The sequence below is a fragment of the Nicotiana attenuata genome, chromosome 2 (genome assembly GCF_001879085.1).
Source record: "Nicotiana attenuata strain UT chromosome 2, NIATTr2, whole genome shotgun sequence".
Classification (NCBI taxonomy): Eukaryota; Viridiplantae; Streptophyta; class Magnoliopsida; order Solanales; family Solanaceae; genus Nicotiana; species Nicotiana attenuata.
In genome coordinates this window covers 94209082-94215348 of record NC_031990.1, presented here as the reverse complement: position 1 = coordinate 94215348, position 6267 = coordinate 94209082, and positions in this window count along the sequence as shown.

Genomic DNA, 6267 nt, shown 5'->3' with positions numbered 1-6267 from the left:
GGGGTGAGATATCTCCCTCGGGTGTGGCGCCTGGCGTTATATTTTCATTGTCTTCTCGGCGGGCTTCGTTGATAGAGTCCATAAGGTTGCTGGTGACGTCTACTATCGCTTTCAATCTTGCTTCCCCCTTCCCTGTCATTATTGATTTTTGTGAGGCCAGGAAGAGGTGATTATTTCTTTCAAGGATCTAGATGAAACTAAAGTCTCAGCTAAAGAAATCCCCACAGACGGCGACAAATTGTTTGCTTCAAAAGATATTGGAATCTAGTTGAACAAATCAATCAAAGAATGAAGGGGTAAGGTTTAGCTAAGCATAATAAGCTCTAGAACATAAGATGCAAGTAATGAACACGATGGAAAGTAGTTGTTGATCTTATGTAAAAGGCGATAATTGTACAGTGAGAAGGATAATCTTCAATATTGGAGAGAGTTTACAAGTTTTGCTTTCAAATGAATCGTTCTCCCAAGTTCGAGCGAGGGTCCCCTTACTAGGTATCTCCTCCCATATATATAAGGGCTAATCCCTTTCTGTACCCTAGAGGACATACCCTAGGGAATATACGCGGGAATATTCCAAAATACTCCTAATTGGGCCTACACTGCTGCAACGGCCGTCCGTCCTCTATCCGCTATCTGTCACCTCTCGTAGGACGTCCCGCTTACGAAGATCTCGTCTTCTATTACCTTTGGCAAGTAGCTGTGGTCGTCCAAATTTGGACTCATACACAATTGTGCTCATAAAAATCCAACCTTGGCTCAAAAAAGGTCTTTCTCTATTTTTATCTCGTGTCTGTTTGGTAAAGCTTGTATCTGGTTGCTTTGCACCAAAGAAAATGTAAATCCTAGATTTAAGTTGTGTGTTTAATACAAGTCCTCAAAGAGCTATTCATACTTGTCAAGTTAAAAATACCACAAATTTTAATTTTATCCTCCTAAAAATCCAGTCTTGCTCAGATGATCTTTTTAACTCTACCTCTTGTTTGTTTGGTAAAGCTTGTGTCTTGTCGCTTTGCCTGGGACTATGCAAATAATAAAGTTAGCAACTCCAATGCGTAACAGTTACGAGTAGTAAATACTACAACAACTACTCTTCATTCCCAAATTAGTTGAGTCCATCATATGAATTCTTAATATCCTTTCTGTTTGATTTGGACCTATTCTCATTCTGATATTCAATAATCTGAGACAAATTATTTAGGGTTCTCTTGTAAGAGACTAAAACACAATTATCCAATTAATCTTGAGTTAGAGTTTAAGAAGCGTATCATTAAACTTCATAGATTCAGCAGCGAGAGCAAACGGCGATTAAGCTTGAGACCAACTTCCACGATCCACTAGCTAGCGCTCTCACAGCCCGGAGAACTTGACTGATGGGATGTCTACCGTTATCACGTATTCGAGAGGCAGAATACGCTAGGGTTTTCTAATAGCTAGGGAAAGGGGGGTTGGCCTCTATTTATAAAGAGTGCCTACCCATCACAGGCCAATAGTTATTGGGCCTCACTTATCCACAAACAATATTTAATATTAGGCCTTTTATTTATCCACCACTTGGGCCACGTCACTATCCTTTCAGGATATAACCAATTAACGTAAGTCCAAATTCCAACATTCTCCCACTTGGATGCCAACGTTAATTGAGGACAAGAAAACAATTTTAAATATTTGAGTTTTTAAGAAAATCATTTTGAAAAAGGATTTTAGACTCTACGGTGGCCACACTACTCACATAGCCAAGGATAGAATAATCCATATAACAATCCATTCAGTCTCAATAGAAAAGACTAACAATGAATCGTAGCAGGCATCGCACCATTTTAAGGTATGAATTATATCTACGACCACATATGCTAGAATTTCCATCAACATGGATCAAACATGTGTGCTAAGCATTTTATCTCTCTAATCAAGGTGAATAGATTCACACCTCTTAGAAATAAATAATCCTCCAAGTGATATTATAACCATATCACCTCAGGAGCCTCCAAGTGACACAAAATCATATCACCTCAGGAGAATTCCCTTGTGCCTTACCCGGGATAATCAAGGCAACAAGCAGCAAGACTCAATGATATCATGAGTTTATGCAATGTCCAATTGGAAATAAAAATAAATAAAATAAATTATCATGTTAGTCATAAGCATAACATATATCAAATAACACAAGCTTGCATAAAAATAGAATTTATTGAAAGCAATATCTCAGTCAGCAATTACAAAGTAACTCCCACTGACTAAAGCACATCAAAAGACTCTAAAACACCCATATTTTTAGCATGTTCATTAAACAATACAGGCCTAAGACCTTTAGTCAAAGGATCAGCCAACATAGATTCTGTGCTAATATGCTCAATGCATATATCACCTGCTTTTACCATGTTTCTAACCTTAAGAAACTTAAGGCTAACATGCTTAGAGCCTCTTGTTCTCTTGTTATTCTTGGAGAAGAACACAGCTGCACTATTATCACAGAAATAGTCACCGGCTTAGATATAAAATCCACAATTTGCAATTTAGTAAGAAAATTCTTCATCCAGACAGCATGTGAAGCAGTCTCAAAACAAGCAATAAACTCAGCTTCCATTGTAGATGAAAAGTGATGCTTTGCTTCTCACTTTTCCAATAAATAGCACCTCCACCCAACATAAAAATATACCCAGAAGTTGATTTCATAGTGTCTTGACAACCTGCAAAATCAGAATCTGAATATACTAGAAGATCCAGGTCATCAACCTTTTTATACACAAGCATGAAGTCTTTGGTGCATTGTAGATATCTCATCACTTTCTTTGCAGCCACCCAATGTGTCCACCCAGGATTAGAAGAAAATCTTCCCAACATGCTTACAGCAAATGCAATATCAGGCCTTGTACAAACCTGTATGTACATCAAACAACCAACACCACTTGCATATGGCACATCTTTCATTGTTCTCATTTCAACTTCATTTTTCGGACATTGATCTTTACTAAGTTTATCCCCTTTTACAACAAGTGCAACACCAGGTCTACAGTCTTGCATATTGAAAGTTTTAAGAACACTCTCAATATAGAAACGCTGTGATAAATCCAATAAACCACGTGACCTATCTCTTTTAATTTCTATCCCAAGAACAAAAGAGGCTTCACCAAGATCTTTCATATCAAAAGACCTAGACAAAAATTATTTGGTCTCATTCAACAAGCCCAAATCATTTGTGGCAAGCAGAATGTCATCAACATAGAGAACCATGATAATGAAATTACCATTAGTTATTTTAAGATAAACACATTCATCAAGCTTATTCTCCACAAATCTAAATTTTGTAATAATTTCATCAAATTTCAAGTACCACTGCCTGGAGGCTTGTTTAAGCCCATATATGGATTTGTTAAGCTTGCACACTAGATGTTCTTTACCAGCTTCTTTAAACCCTTCAAGTTGAACCATGTAAACTTCTTCAAGTAGACTCCGATTCAGGAAAGCAGTTTTAACATCCATCTGGTGCAATTCTAAATCAAAATGAGCCACAAGAGCCATCACAATTCTAAATGCATCCTTGGATGAAACAGGAGAAAATGTTTCTTTATAATCAATACCTTCTTTCTTAGTGTAACCCTTAGCAACCAACCTTGCTCTATAATGGTCTATGTTTCCCTTAGAGTCTCTTTTAGTTTTAAACAACCATTTGCAACCAATAGGTCTAAAACCTTCGGACAATTAAACTAACTCCCACACTCCATTGAGTTCCATGGAGCGCATTTCATCTTTCATTGCCTCGCGCCATTTATCAACAAATGGAGAGGAAATAGCTTGAGCATATGATAAAGGATCAGTCAGCTCTCCGGTATCACTAAGATTTTCAGTCACATACACGATAAAATCATCAAAGATGGCAGACCTTCTTTCTCTCTGTGACCTGCGGAGTGGTTCATTGTGTAGATTTTGTTCAGGAACTATGGGATCTACGTCATTGTTTCCTTGATTCTCCCCTTCATGAATAGGTTGGTTCACCACCTTTTCATGTATAACAGGTACAGGGACAATGACTTCCTTCTCTTTCAATACAATTTCCTTACCACATGAACAATCACAATTACAAACATCATGCTCAAGAAAATTTGCATTAATAGACTCAATGATTCTAGTGCCACGCCCAGGACAAAAAAACCTAAAACCTTTAGAGTGATCAGGATAGCTTATAAAGAAACAACTGGTAGTTTTAGGATCAGTTTTCTTTTCTGTGGGTGAATAAATACGAACTTCAGCTGGACATCCCCAAATGTGAAAATGGTTCAAGCTAGGTTTTCGGGTTGTCCATAGTTCAAAAGGAGTTTTCAAGACAGGTTTTGTAGGAACTCTATTCAAGATATAACTTGCTGTTTTTAAGGCTTCATCCCAAAGAGACTCAGGTAGGCTAGTCCTTGACATCATACTTCTCACTATTTCCACGAGAGTACGATTCCGTCTTTCAGTCACACCATTCTGCTCAGGAGTACTTTGCATGGTATATTGTGCTACTATCCCACATTCTTACAAAAATAAAGCAAAAGGCCCCATATATTGACCAGACTCATCATATTTTCCATAGTACTCACCATCACGGTCAGACCTCACTATCTTAATGGACTTCCCAACATGTTTTTCAACTTCAGTCTTGTAAATTTTAAACTTATCAAGTGCTTCAGATTTTTCTAAAAAGATATGTATAACAATATCTTGAAAAGTCATCAATAAAAGTAATAAAATACTTATAATTGGTCAAAGTAGGTACATAAGGTCCGCTAATATCAGTATGTATAATTTCTAAGAGCTCAGAACTCCTAGTGGAACCCTTTCTCTTAACCTTGATCATTTTACCCTTAACACAATCCACACAAGTTTCAAAATCTTTTGGATCAAGAACAGGTAATATATTTTCCCTTACCAATCGTTCAATACTTTCTTTAGAAATATGACCAAGACGCCTATGCCATAATAGGTAAGACGTTTTACTCATAGCAGACCTTTTGTGGGCAATATTTTTAACATGCATTGCAGAAAAAGTTTCATTCAATACATTCAAGCGATATAGACCATCACTTAAAAAAGCATCAGCAACAACATGTGAATCATAGGAAATTTTAATAATACCATTATCTTGTTGAAATGAATAACCAGCTTTGTCCAAAAGGGAAACCGAAACTAATTTCCGTCTCATAGACGGCACAAAAATAGTATTTTCTAAACAAATACTAGAATTATTTTTAAAAGGTATAATAGATGTCCCTATAAACTCTGCTTTTGCTTTGAGTCCATTGCCCACAACAACACTGGCTTCATCCTCTTTTGGCTTCCGTCTGCTTACTAGGTCCTGCAAGTCATTGGTTACATGAACAGTTGCACCACTATCCAACCACCAGGAATTTAAAGGAACATTAACAAGACTAGTTTCAAAGCAGACAAAAGCCAAAAGATTACCTGATTTCTTTTTCAGAGGACAACCAGCTTTCTTATGACCTGCTTGTTTTCAATCCCAGCACTTGATTTCTTTCTTAATTACAGCTAGAGGACCAAGAGAATTATGAGACTGACCTTGGTTAACACCAGGCCTATTAGTATGACCACTATTACCACCGGATGATGAGAATGACCATGTGTTCTTTTTGTAAAATTTGGGTCCACCTTTCTTTTATAAGAGGGATAATCAGCTGATCTAGACGAACTAACAAAGTTCACTACACCCTCAACATTCTCCTTTTGGATCCTCCCTTCCTCTACCACACAAATAGTAATAAGCTCATCAACACTCCACTTATCCTTTTGTGCATTATAAGTTGTCTTAAGTTGGTTAAACTGCTCAAGAAGGGACCTTAGAGATTGGTGAACAAGAAAATCAGCGGTAATGGTTACACCTAAATTGTTCAGTTTGGTAGCAATGTTAACCAATTTCATAATATGATCACGGACACTACCTAAAGGTCATACTTTATGGTAGATAAGGAATCAATTAGGCTACCTATCTCAGCTTTATCAGATTCTAGGATTCCTGTCCAATGGCACTCAAGAAATCTTTTGCATTTCCATTATCCTTAATTGCACCTTTTATGTGATCAGAAATGGATCTCTTCATGATCATAAGACTCAATTTGTTAGCCTTCATCCATTTTTCACACTTAGCCTTTTCATCAGCAGTGCTAGTAGTTGTAGGTTCAATAGGTTTCTGTTCAGTCAATGCAAAATCCAGGTTCATCAGACCTAACACTATTTCAACATCCTGTTTGCACTTCTTGTAGTTGCTACTAATTA